This window comes from Schistocerca cancellata, chromosome 3 (genome assembly GCF_023864275.1).
Source record: "Schistocerca cancellata isolate TAMUIC-IGC-003103 chromosome 3, iqSchCanc2.1, whole genome shotgun sequence".
NCBI classification, from domain to species: Eukaryota; Metazoa; Arthropoda; class Insecta; order Orthoptera; family Acrididae; genus Schistocerca; species Schistocerca cancellata.
The window spans coordinates 591,793,628-591,814,516 of record NC_064628.1 but is presented as its reverse complement, the minus strand read 5'-3'; the positions used below and the strand labels follow the sequence as shown (position 1 = coordinate 591,814,516).

At 44.5% G+C, this 20,889-nt stretch overlaps 1 protein-coding gene across 1 annotated transcript in view; it reads left to right on the top strand.

Annotated features, from left to right (window-relative positions):
* The first annotated feature begins 260 nt into the window (after positions 1-260).
* Positions 261-20,889, top strand: part of LOC126175456 (choline transporter-like protein 1) — a 513,527-nt gene continuing 492,898 nt past the window's right edge. Inside the window, exon 1 of the mRNA XM_049922260.1 lies at positions 261-357. The gene's annotated coding sequence lies outside the window, so the exon portion shown is untranslated. The remainder of the gene's footprint in view (positions 358-20,889) is intronic.

Sequence of the window (20,889 nt, the reverse complement as noted above, 5' to 3'; positions counted from 1 at the left end):
AAGCTTTTTTAATTCTGAAGTGATCTGTACTGTGCACTTTGCGAGCAAATCGAGACTAAATGGATGTGTCTTGTACAATACAGTTAGTAATGCGGGGGAGTGGGGCAGGGAGGGGTTGTTTACGCGGAAGGACAGGCGTCGCTTGCGGCAGCCTGCAGCTGGGGGGCGTGGCCGCGATCTGCAACTGTCCGCCGAAGGCCGCGCGGCGCTCCCGTCGGTTTCCGCAGAGCGCTGAGGTGGCTCTGGTCAGTGCGCGGCCGACTGTCGTCGCGGAAGGAGGGAGTAGGAGCTACGGCAAGCGGTCCGCCGCGGCGTGTGCGAAGCGTGTCCACTGCGGCGACCGCCGGCAGCCAACAGGTAGGGAGCTCCTCCCGCGTCCACGCGCTCGCCGCAAATAGCCTCACGCTTCCGTTCTCGGTTCTTCATCCTGTAGAACGTCCGGCAGCGCTGACTGAACTCTCTGAAACGCTGTCACAACAATGCCACTCATCCTTCTGAGTGCGTCTTTCCGGAGAACGTCTTGTCACTCAGTGTGATACCGACTTCTGTTTATCGGAGGCGAAAAGTACTACAGTATTCTCCACGTGGGAAAGCATTTACGTGGATTCATTCACCTAAGAAATTTTCTGCTTTACACGCATCGTGTTTAGACTGGATGTTGTTAAAATGCCACGCTGTAAACTACTTCTTTCTTTAAGTATTCTTATGGAACTAAGAAGTTAAATAATGAGATGGTTACTCAGCAAAGTCCGTGAAGTGCGTCTTCTAAATCTGCCAGTTATCGGTGGTGGTAGGTGACAACGACTACTAAGGACGTACCTATCCATCTCAGAAAAGAAAAATTTTCGCAAATCGAATCTCGCATTCTGCCCCGCCAGGTACACCTGTATCGATTTAGTATCACTTTGAAGAGAACTAAAAAATGTAATGGATACTGACTACTACCAAGTGTACTCAGAGGCAGCTGTCGTGTGATCTGAAAACTGCACCGCACCCTTCTCACGTCTTGGATACGACCTTTCCGACAACCATGTTTCTTCTGCAGTTGACTCCATTCTACCTCACAAACACTACGAATTCCTCGTTTATTTTCTTTACATTCTCTGCAAAAATATTTCCTTCAAATTCCTACAAAATAATTATTTTTCTTGGTCTGCCACTTATATGCCGTTCAATGTCTTTCTAATTTTCTCCAGTAAACTGCGAAATACGATTACCAACTATGCAACCTCTCCTTGCATTAATTTGACGTTCGCCGTTAAAAATATTCGGAGGATCATGAGACTTCACGTAGTATTCAAGAGGCCACCGCTCCCAGACGATCATCATGGAACATGAATTATAATTTCCGATACCGTAGCGCCGTTCAGTAACAACGTTATACTGTAGCGCTCCCATTCGGTCTTGGATAAATGACTGTTTTGTGAAAACTCTTAAAAGCTTTTTAAATGAAATAAATGTTCTAAACATTCTATATCTTTATTCTTCATGTCTGCATATTTGCAGCCCTATGCCGCTAGAATTGCAGAGCGAAACATGACAGTGTGTAACGTAACTACGTCGGTGCATGAGAAACAGTGTGCTGTAATCGAGTTTCTAATCGCAGAAGAGTTCGTCCACAGCATTACAACGCCAGACCACACACAAGCGCTGCGACATCTGCAACAATCCGTCGTCTTGGGTTCTCCTGTCGTCGATCATCTTCCATCCGATTTTCCTCTGTCTCCAGAACTTAAAGAACACCACTTTGACAGTTACGAAGCGGCGCAAGCAGAGGTGAGGTTGTGGCTCAGTCAACAAAGTCACAATTACAGTATCAATAAACTGATCTCTCGCTGGCAGAAACGTATTCGACAACAGGTCACCGTATCGAGAAATAAATACACAGACGTGAAAAATGAAGATGCAGAATGTTAATAAAGTTTGTCTGATTTAAAAAGCTTGAAAAATTGTCACATAAAAAATTCGGGGACATTACTCTGCAGCATGTCCTCACAGTTCCCATAACCTTTTCTTACATGTCAGCGGCCGTGATTACAAAGGATCGTGTTCTCATTTTTTTCCATTACTTGTTTTACGGTGCTAGACAGAACTACTTCTGGCCCAACCTTTTCTTCCGACGCGTCTGTCTAGCGGGAGGGTCTAGTCGCCCTTGTGTTCTATTAGGAGCCTACCTCCAAACGACGAGGCTTTCTCAGTTTCTAATTAAAAACACACAGTGTAACCAAGTAACTCCTATCTTAGAGATTGTGGAATTTCAAATAAACCTTTCTCTAGGTGGAGCAGCAACTTCTTGATATTTCCGTATAATCTCTTGTTTGAAAGAAACAACATAAAACATTAAAAATCCGTAATTATTATATATGATTAGGTTAAGTAAATAAAAGAAAAAATATAGCGCATTTGGGCGTCCAAAGCAAATCAATTCGACAGTATGTGAGAAATGTATGCGTTCAATATTTTAATAATTTAATGTTTGTACTGAAGCACATCAGAATAATATGTCGTAGAGTTTGTAACCAATAATAGTGTTATTTTATTAAATAACACCATTATTAGTTACAAAGTCTGCGACTTCTTATTCCAATGTTCTTCAGCACAAGGATTAATTTACTAAAAGACTGAATGCGTACATTTCTCACATATTATCGAATTGATTAGATTTGGTGGGCCTATACACGCTATATTTTTTTACTTCAGTTATTTACTGTAATCAGATATAATAATTTTACGCAATTGTAACCATGCGTACCTGCTGCCTACTACAAATATTGACGCAATAAACCCCGTTGAAGCACGTCCTGAAACCAGAATTCGAAACGAGTCAAAGCGGTTTGCAGTAAAACTGGAAAGAAAACACGAATTGTGGTTGTTGTGTTTTTGTTAATACAGAAATTACATGGACACTTTGGTGCTGAAAACGGTTTTCTTCAGCAGCGAACAAAAAATGCATATTTAAAATGCCTCTCTCGGCACCATACTGATTTTAAGTTTGGTGCTGGGCGCCAAACCTATCAAAATGTTTGTAATTTTGTGACAAACTGCCTGTGCTCTCATTTCTTTTACCATTCTTTCCCCTCATCTCGACGTCAATTATTGCCGCTTGTAAGTGATCAAAAACATGGGAAAACATTCCTGAATTAACTTTATTGTTCCAAAATAGTATAGCTTCGCGTGACAGCCGGTTTCCTTTGTTAACTACTGCGAACCAGAAGGCACTATATGGGGGAAGGTTGAGCAGTAATTCTTCATTTCCAGTAGGCACCTGTTAGCGTTCCACATCGTCGCCTACGGGAAAAAAAATAAACAGAAGACGATGTGGCATATCCTAACAGATGTTCAATGACTCTTTAGTGATGATTTGGCGTCACGACCATATTCCTATATATGCCAATTTATCAATACCCAGTAAATGACAAGTCCCATTTCTGGCATAATACGCCTGAAGTTGTTTACCAAAGTCATAGAAAACCTGTATCAGGATAGCGGATGGGGGCTTGACGTCTATTCCTGCAGAATGCGCATCCGGTATCTTAATCGCCAGGACGTCAGCCGAGTGTCGTGTCCATCATCACATCATTTGCAGTTCGGTCTGTGTAAAGCAGACATGCAGCTAAAACAGAAAGCGCTTGCGCACGCAGCACCCGCAGACCGAAAGGAGCCCTCTGTCTTCGCTGGCAGGCTTGCTTGTATGGCCACGAATCAACTAGGAGCTTTCGTTCATAATATGCCTACAAGTACTTCGCGCCGACACTTAAGGCTAGGTAGTATAAAATACTACACTGAAGCGCCACAGAAACTGGTGTAGAAATGCGTATTCAAATACAGAGATATGTAAACAGGCTGAATACACCGTTGCGGTTGGCAACACCTATCTAACACAACAAATGTCTGGCACAGTTAGATCGGTTATTGCTGCTACAGTGGCAGATTATCAAGATTTAAGCGAGTTTGAACGTGGTGTTATAGTCGGCGCACGAACGATGAGACACAGCATCTCCGAGGTAGCGATGAAGTGGCGATTTTCCCATACGACCATTTCACGAGTGTACCGTGAATAACAGGAATCCGGTAAAACATCAAATATCCGACGTCGCTGCGGCCGGGAAAAGATCCTGCAAGATCGAGACCAACGACGACTGAAGAGAATCGTTCAACGTGACAGAAGTGCAACCCTTCCGCAAATTGCTGCAGGTTTCAATCCTGTACCATCAACAAGTGTCAGCGTGTCATCCATTCAACGAAACATCATGGGCATGGGCTGATGGAGCCGAAGGCCCACTCGTGTACCCTTTATGACTGCACGATACAAAGCTTTAAGCCTCGACTTGGCCTGTCAACACCGACACTGGACTGTTGTTGACTGGAAACATGTTGCCTAGTCGGACGAGTATCGTTTCAAATTGTATCGAGCGGATGGACATGTACGGGTATGGAGACAACCTCATGAATCTATTGACCCTGCATGTCGGCAGGAGACTGTTCAAGCTGGTGGAGGCTTCGTAATCGTGTGGGGTGTGTGCAATTGGGGTGATATGGGACCCCTGATACGTCTAGATACGACTCTGACAGGTGACACGAACGTAAGCATCCTGTCTGATCACCTGCCTCCATTCATGCCCATTGTGCATTCCGACGGACTTTAGCAATTCCAGTAGGACAAGGCGACACCCCACACGTCCAGAATTGCTACAGTGGTTCCGGGAACACTCTTCTGCGTTTAAACACTTCCTCTGGCCAGACATGAACATTATTGAGCATATCTCGGATGCTTTGCGACGTGCTATCCAGAAGAAATCTCCACCTCCTCGTACTCGTACCTAACTAACCAAAAGACATCACACACATCCATGCCCGAGGCAGGATTCGAACTTGCGACCGTAGCGGTCGCGCGGTTCCAGACTGTAGCGCCTGGAATCGCTCGGCCACCCGGCCGGCCACAGCACAAAAGGGTACACGCCGACCTCGTCTGTTGACTCAGACAGCGCTAACATTTGAAGAGGGTCTAATGTGTAATAGGCAGACATCTATCCAAACCATCACACAGGAATTCCAAACTGCATCAGGATCCACTGCAAGTAGTATAGCAGTTAGGCGGGGGGTGAGAAAACTTGGATTTCATGGTCGAGAGTCTGCTCGTAAATCACATCGGTAAATGCCAAACGACGCCTCGCTTGGTGTAAGGAACATAAACACTGGACGATTGAACAGTGGAAAACCGTTGTATGGAATGACGAAGCACGGTACACAACGTGGCGATCCGATGGCAGGGTGTGTGTATGGCGAATGCCCGGTAAACATCTGCCAGCGTATGTAGTGCCAACAGTAAAATTCGGAGTTATATTGTGGTCGTGTTTTTCATGGAGGGGGCTTGCACCCCTTTTTGTTTTGCGTCGCGCTATCACAACACACCATGTATATATGGCCTGACAAAAAAGTAATTCCTCCAAATTTTTTATGTGGAAACTCTTAAAGTTTTTTAAATAAAGCAAACTTTATTAACATTCTACATCTTTATTCTTCATGTCTACATATTTATTTCTCTACATAGTCACCCTGGGGATGCACGCACTTCTCCCGTCGACTGACCAGTTTGTTGATACCATCACTGTAGAATGTCTTTCTTGACGAAGCCACAACCTCACCTCTGCTTGCACTGCTTCATCACTATAAAAGTGAAGTCCTCGAAGGTGTTCTTTAAGTTTTGGAAAGAAATGAAAATCATCTGGGGCCAATTCGGGAGTTTATGGAAGATGATCGATGACAGTGAGACCAAGGCATCAGATTGTTGCAGAAGTTGCAACACTGGTGTGTAGACTGGCATTGTCATGTTGAAGTGCAGGGTGCTCCGTATGTGGAGGAGCTCTTCGAATTTGAAACTGTGAAAGTGTGCTATAGCACACTGTTTCTCACACACCGACATGGTTACGTTACGCACCGCCATGTTACACGCTACAGTCCGGAGCCCTCTACAGGCAGAGGGCTGCAAATAGGTGTACATGAAGAATAAAGATGTAGAACGTTTGTTTTATTTACAAACGCTTGAGTTTACATAAAAAAATTCAGAGTCTTTACTTTATAACACGCCTTCATAAATAATTAAAACTGCAATTATCTGTGACAAGTAGAGCGGCCACCAGAATTAGTGTTGTTCTTGTTTAATGTTATATGCCAATTAAAATTGGAATGCGGTTAGCCCATACCATTCGACTCGCTGAAACGTCAGTCACGAAGTAATTTTAATGGGATTGTATCTAACACGGTAGGATATATAAGGGGCGTGAAGACCATCAGATGTTAAGTGATCACTGTGAATGACCCAGAGGCGCCGCGCACTCTTGTGTAACAGCGTCATCAGCACCTTACAGATCTTGGAAAGGGGCCACATTGTGGGTCTCCATTTGACCAGCTGATCGAATCGTGCAGATTTGTGGGTCATTCGGATGCGATAGTTGTTCTTTTTTGCGCCTCGTAGAAACCTTTAGTCAGGATCCTGGTCGCCTACGTCTGAGCACCGCAAAGGTGGATCGCTTTATTTTGCACCAAGCACATCGTAACCCTTTCACATCTGCACCTCCCAACTCCCAGCCGACAAGAAGTAATGGACTTCTTGCAACATTCTGCGTCATCCCGAAACCATTCATCGGAGACTAACAGCAGGTGTACTACGGATTTACTGCCACATGCATATGCTGACGTTAACACAACACCAACACCAACACGAACGGCTGTGTTTGGAGTTGTGCCGCGTCCGGGAAGCGTGACTGCTGAATGAAGGGCGTCACATCTTGTTCAGTGACAAACTGCGCGTCTGAACTGTTAAGTCATCCATGCTAGTGCTAGAATGAATCCAGTAAATTTCAGTTACACGATAACTGACACGGATCTAGAGGCTGAAAATTCAGGGATTACAATTACGAATAATTTTAATTGGTACGATCACATAGATAATGTTATGGGGAAGGCGAAACAAAGACTGCGATTTACTGACAGAAAGTTTAGAAGATGCAACAGGTCTGCCTTGTCCGTCCTCTTCTGGAGTACTGCTGCGCGGTATGGAGTCCGCATCAGATAGAACTGACAGAGGATATCGAAAAAATTCAACTAAGGGCAGCTCGTTTTGTATTATCGCGAAATTGAGTGAGTGTGCCACGGATATGGTACGCGAGATGGAAGGCAACCATTAAAACAAAGGCGATTTTCGTTCAGCAGGACCTTTCCACGAAATTTAAATCAGTAACTTTCTCCTCAAAATGCGAAAATACTTTGTTGCCGCCCGCCTACGTAAGGAGACACGGTCATTGTGATAAAACGAGAGAAATCAGAGCGCACACGTGAAGATTTAAGCGTTCGTTTTTCCCGCGCGCTGTTCAAGAGTGGAATGGTAGAGATATAGCTTAAAGGTGGTTTGATGAAACCTCTGGCAGGCAGTTTATCGCGAATTACAGAGCGATCATGTAGATGCAGATGTATCTCGGGTGACGATCGTCGGCGATTATAGCGGCGGCCTGGGGAGAAGCCCTGTCCTTCCAGTACGAAACTGCAGTGCCTGTATTATGAAGAAATACGATGCAATTCTCCTTCGGACATACGTGCATGTCCGGAGGAACAGGCACTGCGGCGACTGCAGAGGCTCTGAAAGATATGAAATGTATCGCAGTTGCGAATATGAACCACCTTCGGCTATATTATGGAATTACGACAATGCAGATCCGTGCCGGATCGGGACTCGAACCCAGATTTCCTTCTTTAAGCGAGCGGTTGCCTTAACACCTTCGGCTATCCTAACACGACTCACGGTCAGACCCAAACTTCTACATGTCGTCGTCCATGTGTCTAACTTGTACCCGTACACGCCCTTAATGTTACTCCCGTACAGGGGCGACATTTTATTTGTAAGACGCAGGCACGGTATCGAAATTGCTGCTCATAAAATAACATCACAAAGAGTTTCTTTTCGTTTCCTACTTTCCTTCTGTGTCTTTCACTTTTTTGTGTCGAGCAGTGTCTATGATTGTACTTAAACAGTTTACGTGCGGCGTCAGAAGATCTGGTTATTTGTGACAATCATCTTACATAAAGAAACCTGGACTATAATTTTTGTTCTTGAATAATAGAATTTAAATAATTTTATAGTAGTTTTCATTAAATACAAGCCAACGATTCTTAAGTTTAATATTAGCAGTAAGCAAGATAAAATTCACAATATATTTCCGTTTACAGAAATCGGCGATCTCGTGATGCCGAAGACACATTGTTATGACCTTCTTCTTACGAACATGTGTTGTTTTACTCTTAAAGACGGGATAAACAAATGGAATTGTTGTACATCATCGGTTTTCTTACAAGTTTAATAGTGCTACTCGTTCGACATAAAGCGAGGAGAGATGACGTATGTTGATTGGATTAAATGTGTCCCAGAATACCAGGATTGTCTCTGAAGAGTCGTGAGATATCATTACCGTAATGGTCAGGAAGATACTTTCATTTATTTTGTTGTTGTTTATAGCTGGTAGGCAGTTTAAACAAAGCCTGCTCGACACACGATGCTCAGTATGCACGGGGAACGTCGTTTCGATTCTCATTACCTACCTAATGATGTTCAGGCTGTCTTATTGGGATACTGATCGGCCAGAACATTACGCCACCAACCTACTGTCGATATAAACCCGCCCAGGCGATAGCAGCGTCACCTAGCGATGAGTGACTGCTAGACACACACTCGTTGCTTGTGATATCAGTGAGCGTGCTGTCCTCGTGTAGAATGGGGAAGGCGCGCAATCTACACTACTGGCTATTAAAATTGCTACACCACGAAGATGAAGTGCTACAGACGCGAACCTTAACCGACAGGAAGAAGATGCTGTGATATGCAAATGATTAGCTTTTCAGATCATTCACACAAGGTTGGCGCCGGTGGCGACACATACAACGTGCTGACATGAGGAAAGTTTCCAACCGATTTCTCACACACCGGCGTTGCCTGGTGAAACGTTGTTGTGATGCCTCGTGTAAGGACGAGAAATGCGTACCATCACGTTTCCGACTTTGATAAACGTCGGATTGTAGCCTATCGCGATTGCGGTTTATCATATCGCGACATTGCTGCTCGCGTTGGTCGAGATCCAGTGACTGTTAGCAGAATATGGAATCGGTGGGTTCAGGAGGGTAATACGGAACGCCGTGCTGGATCCCAACGGCTTAGAATCACTACCAGTCGAGATGACAGGCATCTCATCCGCATGGCTGTAACGGATCGTGCAGCCACGTCTCGGTCCCTGAGTCAACAGATGGCGACGTTTGCAAGACGACCATCTGCACAACAGTTCAACGACGTTTGCAGCAGCATGGACTATCAGTTCGGACACCATGGCTGCGGTTACCCTTGACGCTATATCACAGACAGGAGCGCCTGCGATGGTGTACTCAACGACGAACCTGGGTGTACGACTGGCTAAAAGTCATTTTTCGGATGAATCCAGGTTATGTTTACAGCATCATGATGATCGCATCCGTGTTTGGCGACATCGCGGTGAACGCACATTGGAAGCGTGTATTCGTCATCGCCATACTGGCGTATCACCTGGCGTGATGGTATGGGTTTGGTTACACGTCTCGGTTACCTCTTGTTCGCATTGACGGCACTTTGAACAGTGGACGTTACATTTCAGATGTGTTACGACCCGTGGCTCTACCCTTCATTCGATCCCTGCTAAACCCTACATTTCAGCAAGATGACGCACGACCGCATGTTGCAGGTCCTGTACGGGCCTTTCGGGATACAGAAAATGTTCGACTGCTGCCCTGGCCAGCACATTTCCAGATCTCTCACCAATTGAAAACCTCTGGTCAATGGTGGCCGAGCAACTGGCTCGTCACAATACGCCAGTCACTACTCTTGATGAACTGTGGTATCGTGTTGAAGTTGCATGGGTAGCTGTACCTGTACACGCCATCCAAGCACTGTATGACTCAATGCCCAGGCGTATCAAGGTCGTTATTACGGCCAGAGGTGGTTGTTCTGGATACTGATTTCTCAGGATCTATGCACCCAGATGATGATGATGATGTTTGGTTTGTGGGGCGCTCAACAGCGTGGTTATCAGCGCCCGTACAATTACCCAATCTTTGCTCAGTCCAATTGCGCCACTTTCCTGGATGATGATGAAATGATGAGGACAACACAAACACCCAGTCATCTCGAGGCAGGTGAAAATCCCTGACCCCGCCGGGAATCGAACCCGGGACCCCGTGCTCGGGAAGCGAGAACGCTACCGCGAGACCACGATCTATGCACCCAAATTGCGTGAAAATGTAATCACATGTCAGTTCTATTATAATATATTTGTCCAATGAATACCCGTTTATCATCTCCATTTCTTCTTGATGCAGCAGTTTTAATGGCCAGTAGTGTATCTGTGTTTGACCGAGGTAGATTGCGATGGTCCGGAAGCTTGGAACGACCATTTCGGAATCCGCACGACGTGTCGGGTGTTCGAGGAGAGCCGGCTGGAGTGGCCGAGCGGTTCTAGGCGCTACAGTCTGGAACTCCGCGACCACTACGGTCGCAGGTTCGAATCCTGCCTCGGGCATGGATGTGTGTGATGTCCTTAGGTTAGTTAGGTTTAAGTAGTTCTAAGTTCTGATGACCACAGCAGTTAAGTCCTATAGTGTTCAGAGCCATTTGAACCAGAGCTGTGACGAGTGTCTTCAACACATGGCGAAACAAAGGGGAAATCACGTCCATTCGTCGTGGGGTTGGGCGGCCACCCCTCATTACAGATGTCAGATGTCGTAGGCTGGGTAGACTGGTAAAACAGGACTGCCGGTGAACTGTGGCGGAACTAACATCAGACTTTCATGCTGGGCAGAGTACAACGGTACCTGAACTCATAGTGCACGGAACACTGCTAAAGATGGGCCTCCGCAGCCGACGACCCATGCATGTGCCAAAGTTAACACCACGACATCGGCAACGATGACTGAAATGGGCACGTGACCATCGGCACTGGACGTTGGCGCAGTGGCTAAGCTTTGCACGGTCTGATGAATGCCGATACGTTCTTCATCGTTACGATGGTGGGGAGGCGGGGTGCTAATCCGTCGTCTTCAAAGGAAACAGCTCCTTGGCTCCTGTATTGCGGGACGGAGACAAGATGGTGGCGTCTCCATTATGTTCTGGGGAACATTCATGTGGGCATGCATGGGTCCAGTGGCGCAAGGGACCATAGCCATGGAGTATCGTACACTGGTTGTAGACCACGTACAGCCCTTCATGACGATCGTGTTTCCCGATGGCAGTGGCATTTTCAACAATGTAAAGCGCCACGTCACAAGGCCAGGAGTGTGATGGAGTGGTTCGATGACCACAATGGCGATTTCCAATTGATGTACTGCCCTGCCAACTCCCTGGATCTGAACCTGATCGAACGCATTGGGATGTGATTGAACGTGGCGTCAGAGCTAATCGCTCACCTCCCCGGAATTTACGCTTTTGCTGGATCATCATTGTGTGTGTGCAGATGTGAACTCCAATGACCTACCAAGGCCTCATTGCTTCCATGCAACTACGCGTCGCCGCTGTTATCAGTGCTGAAAGTGGACATACCGGCTGTTAGATAGGTGGTCATAATGTCCTGGCTAGTCAGTGTATGTAAGCTCTGCAAGAAACATTTTATTAAAAGCTTTGGTATTGTTAAGTGTATCAATTTTCAAATTCCTTAGCTAACTTTCAAAGAATAAATCAGCATTAAACGAAAATGGGAGAGTTTTAGAAAATAGGATGCTTATGTTTAATGTAGAATACTTTTTATTTTCTTACTTACGTGGATGGGCATGCGTCTTGACTGCCTCCGCGGAACATTCCAACCAGGTAAACGCCGCCTTGCGTGGCCTGACCACTCCTGCTGCCAACAGGAAAACCAACACCATTCCTGAGTCTACGTGTGACATGATAATTCTTCTCTAGTGTGCAGCCAGATCATGCAATCACCTGAAGACAATATTTCCGCGGCCACTTTCATGTATTAACGCTGCTAGCTAATTTCAGCGGTACTCACAGATAACTTGAACGCCGGCGGACCTTTTATACACAGCGAAAGGCCGACGGCGCGTGCTGTCCCCTAGCGTAAATGACCGTAGAGTGCCCCAGTGGTGAATGCTGGCAAAAAATTATGAATCGCTATCTAGTTCCTCTTTCAGTAAATTCTGCTGGCCGTATCAACGACTCGTACAATACACCGGAAAAGTTTGCGTAATCGCATACATGGGATTAAAGCTGCCCTCTCGCGGGACGTGAAAATGCACGTGGACGAGGAGGTGGTGACGTTGCAGCGTGGAATTCCACGTTCCACTACACTGCAGAGCGTAGTATAGAGAATCTCCCATGTCAGATTTTGCTTCATGGAGAGGAATGTAGGCAGTGAGAGGTGACTACGTTGTACCTCACGAGCAGAACACAGGAGGCGCCATATTCTATGACATCAAACAACATATTTGGTGGGTTTTCTTTTTCTAGAGTACGTGTATGAACATAAGCCGTTTCAGAGCATCAGTAGACTGAGGATCTCTCGGAAACGCGTCGTCTTATCTACGATTTGTTATAATAAAATGACAGGAAACTACATATCGGTAAGTAAAGGCTTCCTGTAGTTGATGTTTTTAGTGTTTTAACCTGCGCGCAACGATAGTATACCGTTTCAGTGCTACAGCGCAATGATGACCCAGCAAAAGCGCCTCTTTCTGGTACAATTTTCATATTAAATATCGAATACTATAGATACAGTCTTAAGACAGCGTATATCATACACGGAGTGTCGAATAGTATGTCGAAGCTATTAGCGCAGCTGATGGTGTCGTGGTCTCGAAGTTGTGAAGAATGAGGTGGAAGTTTCGTGTCTACGTCGTTAAAATTTTTTTGACCTTTTCTTTTCTTAAAGATTCTGGGTATTCCATAATCATTTAATAGAAGATTATCTCAAAAGCCGATGTTATTTATTATAAATAATTTATATACTGCAATTCTTTTTGCGAAGGCCAACGACTAGAATGTTCCCCCAGTGGTCAAAACTCTAACCGTGACTGCCAGTCTGTGTCCGAAAGTAAACATAAGTTACACACTGGAAGCTTCTGCTATTATGAAACGTTCTGTAAACTATATATACCTATCATTGGGTTGTCCGCCGCTTGTCGTCTCGCGGTAGCGTTCTCGCTGCCCAAGCACAGGGTTCCGGGTTCGATTCCCAGCGGGGTCTGGGATTTTCACCTGCCTCGAGATGACTGGGTGGTGTTGTGTCGTCTTCATCATCATCATTCATCCCCATTACGGTCTGAGAAAGGCAATGGCAAACCACCTCCACTAGGACCTTGCCTAGTACGGCGGTGCGGGTCTCCCGCATCGTGCCCCTATGCTCTGTGAAGGAGTCTGGTACTTCATCATCATCATCATTGGGTTTATGGACTGGCTTGTGTTTGTATTGTGGCGGTAAATATCTTTCTTAATGATGTTGAGCAGCTGCGAAAAAATCTCCTCTTCCATTCGAATGAAATTACGAAACGAATCTCGATCTTGAAATCTACGTGAAGGTACGTTATTTGAGAGTGTTGGTAGTCAGTGCAACATCGAGAATATAGATATTATGCAGGTGCAGACTGACACTGGACACTATTCCTTAACTATATTCAATTACAAACCGAAAATGCATGAAAATCCAATTGAGTTAAGGAATAACCTGTACAAGTATGTATCTCAGATCGTTGAGCTGCATTGTGTCGTGTTCCTCTACCAGAAGTTCGCTGTTCAAGCCATCGACGAGCCCAGACGCTTCTTCGCGAATTTCTCCGCTCTTCTTCGACAGTCGCTAACAGAGTTAAATGAGCTGTCTTATGCGCGTCCATTTTCGTAAATAAACGGCGTGGTTTACGAGCCGAATAAATCCGACAATAGCTGCTGGTGAGCGCTAAGAGCGCAAATCACGTTAACCATCTCGCCCCATGTGCCGACAGCGGTCTCTCTCGTGAAGTCGGATGTCCCGTCCGTATCAACGTTAGCTGCCTCGTCCCGTGTTAGGATGGCTTGAGGCCCAACGGTACTTAATTATATGACCCCATTGGGGGAGTAGTGCCACCACCACCTAAAGAGAAGGCCGCGGCGCGCTCTTGTGACGTCACGCAAAGCGGGCCAGGGTTGGCTTGGCGCTGCGCTTAAAGAAACGAGACGCACGGCCTACAAATCTTTGACAAACGGTTTTACAGAACCTATTCCGTAAAAAATAATTAATTTCTGAAATACTTTTAGCTTTATATGGCAGCTTCATGATGAAGTGCCAATCATTTCGATAATGGTCATAACTATTGTGGTATTTCACAGATGAGTATCAAATTTGAGAACGTTGCCATCAAAAATAGGGGTCGCTATGAATTTGTGTTTGATGCATATTACACATTCTATTGCTGAGTATGAAATACAGATGAGGCTTTGAAATTTTCGTAAAACTTTGGATCAATATCTGCTTCCAATCTCGAAAAAATTGAGTATCTGCAGCAACTTCACTTCCGATCGCAACGCGCGGGAATGAAATATTCATAACGCCCGTCATATCTCGTAAACCGCTGGAGATAACGAAACGAGATCTTGGCAAATGATACCACGCAAAGAGGAGAGTACTTTGCCGAATGGTTAAAATAAGTAACTTTATCAATCGCGATATAGCAGAAACTATAGTTTATAATTCTTTTTTACCGGTAATGTAATTGCATAAGACTTATCAATAGTAACGAAACGAGATCTTGGCAAATGATACCACGCAAAGAGGAGAGTACTTTGCCGAATGGTTAAAATAAGTAACTTTATCAATCGCGATATAGCAGAAACTATAGTTTATAATTCTTTTTTACCGGTAATGTAATTGCATAAGACTTATCAATAGCCAGTGAAAATGTACGAGTGCGGGAAGTAAATAATATTGCGATATACATGATAAAATAAGGTACATTTGTGAAAAATGCACTGTGATAAAGTACATTCTTTCTGGACCAGACAACTATTATTTACACCCACTTGAAAAATTCTGCACTAATACAGTGTATAATATTAAATTCCTCTGCCTTTAGTATTCTAAATAAATATTGTGTAGCTGTTTATAGAGCTCCCTCAGGAAAGCTGAGTACATTCCCCAAGCAAACAATCACTTTTAACTCACCTCACAAAAACAATTATGCGTTGTTATTGTAATGTAAATTTTCTTTCCTGTAAAAATATGTCAGATTTTGAGCATAAGTCAACAGTGAAAATCTACAAACCTTCAGCAGACATTTGCAGCAGTTGGAATGAGACAATGTGTCAAGCTAAAAACGTCAATAATAAATTTAACCTATTTCTAGATTAATTTGTTCCATTGTTTGACACATCGAAAAATAAAACAGATATGCTTCATACAAAGAGATCGCTTTTTAAACATGAAAACAGCAGTTTCAACATTCGTTAGCACTCATGCAAACTAATGCGAGAGTGAAAAACACCACCCACTCACAAATAGAGAATAAAACGTATCGGTAATGCGTAACAAAATACGAACTGCAGAGAAATTTAAACACGAATAAAAAGTAACACGAGCCACAAATTTATATTTCGTTTTCAAAATCAAAATAAAGCCACTTGATAACGAATACTAGGCCTATTTACTGCGAACTTTTGCTCACAATTTTAGTCAGATGTATCCAAAATGCAAGATATTCCACCAGAAAAAAATAATAATTGTACTAGGTATATAGTTTTTACATACCTTCGTGTGCTCAGTGGGTTAGAAATTGTCCCGATGAATCGCTGAAAGACATTTCCAACGCAGATTCGCATCTTTCGGAAAGGAAAACAACATTACTTTCGGTCGAGTTCCGTAATTCCCACGACACCTTGGCACACAACACTTGTAAACCATGTTTAAAGTAGCTTCACTACACGTAAACACTGTAATCGCTAGTTTTAAGCACGAATATAGCACTCGATCCAACAAACGTGTAGATAAACAAACGCTTCGAAACACAACATGGTGGCCCGCTTGGAGTGACGTCACGGCCTGCTATGAATTTCGCGCCGCGGCCTTGTCTCTAGGTGGTGGTGGTAGTGCTTCCACGAGAATTCATCATCTACCTTTGTCTTTGGTCATCACCCTCAATTCCGACCAGGCCTTGCCAGTTCTCATACCTTCCCCATCCACCGTCCTCTTTCATGTACGGGATGGTTATAATTAAACTTTCGCTGCTTGAGCCATTGTAGAGGGGAAACAATTTACCGTGCGGGTACCAAACTGTATGGGAGTGGTCTTCTGACTGTGCATGCAGGATTTGATATGTTAATGGTTTTAGTGTCATGACTTTTCGTTAGGCGTCGGTACTGGTACGGCTACATAGGGGTGAAACACAAGCATCAGTGTGCATTACAGTTACAGACTATCAATACGGGTTGGGGCAAGGTGAGCAGGGCTTTATTCGTAAAATTGTTTTAACACAACAACAGCAATAGCGCTGCTGCTCTTTGCGAGTATTGATGCATTAAATGAATACAGGGAGTTACTCTTTCCGCACTGAGGTTGAACATGGTTCTCAAGTTCTAATTAACTAGTAACTTTCAAATTGCTCCTGGGAGAGGCTGACGTCCAATTGCGCTAAAACTCGTCGAAGGAGTTATTGTTGGCGTGGATGAGGATGCTAGGTCGAAAGTGCGATCTTCATGCAGTGCACGAGCTGTGTCACGACAGCTGAACATTGCACGGTCCACTGTTCGAAACGTGCTCCGAACAAATGTTCAAATGTGTGTGAAATCTTATGGGACTTAACTGCTAAGGTCATCGGTCCGTAAGCTTACACACTACTTAACCTAAATCATCCTAAGGACAAACACACAAACCCATGCCCGAGGGAGGACTCGAACCTCCGCCGGGACCAGTTGCACAGAATGTGCTCCGAACAGTTGGGAAACGATACCTCTAGCGCGGTTCAAAGGATGTCGTGGATGCACATGGTCTACATCTACATCTACATTTATACTCCGCAAGCCACCCAACGGTGTGTGGCGGAGGGCACTTTACGTGCCACTGTCATTACCTCCCTTTCCTGTTCCAGTCGCGTATGGTTCGCGGGAAGAACGACTGTCTGAAAGCCTCTGTGCGCGCTCTAATCTCTCTAATTTTACATTCGTGATCTCCTCGGGAGGTATAAGTAGGGGGAAGCAATATATTCGATACCTCATCCAGAAACGCACCCTCTCGAAACCTGGCGAGCAAGCTACACCGCGAAGCAGAGCGCCTCTCTTGCAGAGTCCGCCACTTGAGTTTGTTAAACATCTCCGTAACGCTATCACGGTTACCAAATAACCCTGTGACGAAACGCGCCGCTCTTCTTTGAATCTTCTCTATCTCCTCCGTCAACCCGATCTGGTACGGATCCCACACTGATGAGCAATACTCAAGTATAGGTCGAACGAGTGTTTTGTAAGCCACCTCCTTTGTTGATGGACTACATTTTCTAAGGACTCTCCCAATGAATCTCAACCTGGTACCCGCCTTACCAACAATTAATTTTATATGATCATTCCACTTCAAATCGTTCCGCACGCATACTCCCAGATATTTTACAGAAGTAACTGTTACCAGTGTTTGTTCCGCTATCATATAATCATACAATAAAGGATCCTTCTTTCTATGTATTCGCAATACATTACATTTGTCTATGTTAAGGGTCAGTTGCCACTCCCTGCACCAAGTGCCTATCCGCTGCAGATCTTCCTGCATTTCGCTACAATTTTCTAATGCTGCAACTTCTCTGTATACTACAGCATCATCCGCGAAAAGCCGCATGGAACTTCCGACACTATCTACTAGGTCATTTATATATATTGTGAAAAGCAATGGTCCCATAACACTCCCCTGTGGCACACCAGAGGTTACTTTAACGTCTGTAGACGTCTCTCCGTTGATAACAACATGCTGCGTTCTGTTTGCTAAAAACTCTTCAATCCAGCCACACAGCTGGTCTGATATTCCGTAGGCTCTTACTTTGTTTATCAGGCGACAGTGCGGAACTGTATCGAACGCCTTCCGGAAGTCAAGAAAAATAGCATCTACCTGGGAGCCTGTATCTAATATTTTCTGGGTCTCATGAGCAAATAAAGCGAGTTGGGTCTCACACGATCGCTGTTTCCGGAATCCATGTTGATTCCTACATAGTAGATTCTGAGTTTCCAAAAACGACATGATATTCGAGCAAAAAACATGTTCTAAAATTCTACAACAGATCGACGTCAGAGATATAGGTCTATAGTTTTGCGCATCTGCTCGACGACCCTTCTTGAAGACTGGGACTACCTGTGCTCTTTTCCAATCATTTGGAACCTTCCGTTCCTCTAGAGACTTGCGGTACACGGCTGTTAGAAGGGGGGCAAGTTCTTTCGCGTACTCTGTGTAGAATCGAATTGGTATCCCGTCAGGTCCAGTGGACTTTCCTCTGTTGAGTGATTCCAGTTGCTTTTCTATTCCTTGGACATTTATTTCGATGTCAGCCATTTTTTCGTTTGTGCGAGGATTTAGAGAAGGAACTGCTCGTCACGCCGAGCAACGTTTGTAACCTGGAAGATAACATGGCACGGAATTAACAAATGTTACCCTCTCATGTGGAAATTAAAATGTTGTTTTTCCTTTTTTTTAAACAAATTGTCCGTTATTTCTCAGCCGCATGTCCTTAGAAAAGTTACCGAAAAGTTTCATTGTCCTTTTGTCGTTTTTCACGCAGCCCTCTCAATTAGCTGAAGTTTAATTAGAATTACCTTGTACCACTGGTCGAATGTTTTTCGAATGCTGAAGATCTCTGAATTCGAATATCTTGGATGTTACATTAGAGAGATGTTGTGGTTAGTCTTCTTGACCTGACTGCAGTTTAATTAAAGAGAATTACACCAGACGCGTTTCGCTTTTATTTATAAAGAATCTTCCGTGGCTATAGGTGTTTCTTTACATATTCTGCTTCTTCGCTCCTTGCTAGCAGCGACTGACGTCAAAAGACTTCGATTCACATATCCACTTGGCAGTTTTGGCCATGCTGCAGTATTTATTGCGCTGCATTATTTACGCTTCACTTTCGTAAACTGTTTTTCACTCTGCGCAGTACAAACGTATTACATTAAAACATTTCATATACTTGACATTATACAGTGTGGGGACAGAAAGCATCGGCTACCTCCTAATATCGTGTCGGACCACCTTTCGCTCGGCGTTGTACAGCAACTCGACTTGGCATCGACTCGAGCTTCCCGCAGAAATATTGAGCCACGCTACCTCTTTTTTTTTTCCTAAGAAATTTCTTCCTCAAATTAAGGCCTATGTTTGATACTAGTAGACGTCTCTTGGCCAGGAATGCCATTTTTGCCAGTGCTAGTCTGCTTTTGATGTCCTCCTTGCTCCGTCCGTCACTGGTTGTTTTGCTGTCTAAATGGCAGAATTCCTTAACTTCATCAGTCTGATGTTAAGTTTCTCGCTGTTCTCATTTCTACTACTTCTCATTACTATCGTCTTTCTTCGATTTACACTAATTCTATATTTTGTACTCAATAGTCTGTTCATTTGCTTCAGCAGATCCTGTAATTCTTTTTCAATTTCACTCAGGATAGCAAAGTCATCAGCAAATCGTATCATTGATATCCTTTCACCATGAATTTTTATTCCACCCCTGCATCTTTCTTTTTTTGTTTCCGTCATAGCTTCTTCGATGTACAGGGTGAACAGCAGGGGTGGAAGACTACATCCCTGTGTTACATCCTTTTTAATCCGAGCACTTTGTTCTTTGTCTTCCACTCTTATTGTTCCCTCTTGACTCTGGTACATATTGTATATTACCCCTCATCTCCTATAGCTTACCACTGTTTTCCTCAGAATGTCGAACATCTTGCACTATTTTACATTGTCGAACGATTTTTCCAGGTCGACAAATTCTTTAGTCTTCATTCCACTATCAACCGCAAGGTCAGAACTGCCGCTCTGTTGCCTTTACGTTTCCTGGAAACAAACTCATCGTCATCTAATGCCTTTGTAGCTGCCTCTATAGCCATCCAAAATTGCGAAACTGTTGTCGGCACAGGATTTCGCGCTTGAACTGACCTCTCGATTATGTCCCATAAATGTTCGATGGGATTCATGTCGGGCAATCTGGATGGCCAAGTCATTCGCTCCAATTCTCCAGAACATTCTTTAAACCAATCGTGAACATTTATGCCCAGTGACATGGCACGTTGTCGTCCATAAAAATTCTATTGTTGTCTGGGAACATGGAGTCCATGAATGACTGCAGATGGTCTGTAGTTTGCGCACACTCGAACCCTACCATCAGTTACTACCAACTGAAATCGGGACTCATCTGACCAGGCCACTATTCTCCAGTCCAGCCGATATGGTCAGGAGCCCAGGAGAGGCACTGCAGGCAGTGCCGCGCTGATAGCAAAGGCATTCGTCTGGGTCGTCACTGCCATAGGCCAGTAACGCCGAATTGCGCAGCACTATCATAAAGGAATCCCACATTGATTTCTGCGATTATTTTGATTCAGTGTTGCTTGTCTGTCAGCACTGACAACTCTATGCTAACGTCGCTGCTCTCGGTCGTTAAGTGAAGGCCGTCGGCCACTGCGTTGCCCATGGTAAGAGGTGATGCCTGAAATTTCGTATTCTCGGCACACTTTCGACACTGTGGATCTCGCAATAATGAATTCATTAACGATTTCCGAAATGAAATGTATCACGTGTCTACTGTCTAGTACCAACTACCATTCTGCGTGCGACCATAATTATGTCTGAGATCTTTTCACACGAATCATCTCAGTACAAATGACAGCCCCGCCTATGCACTGCC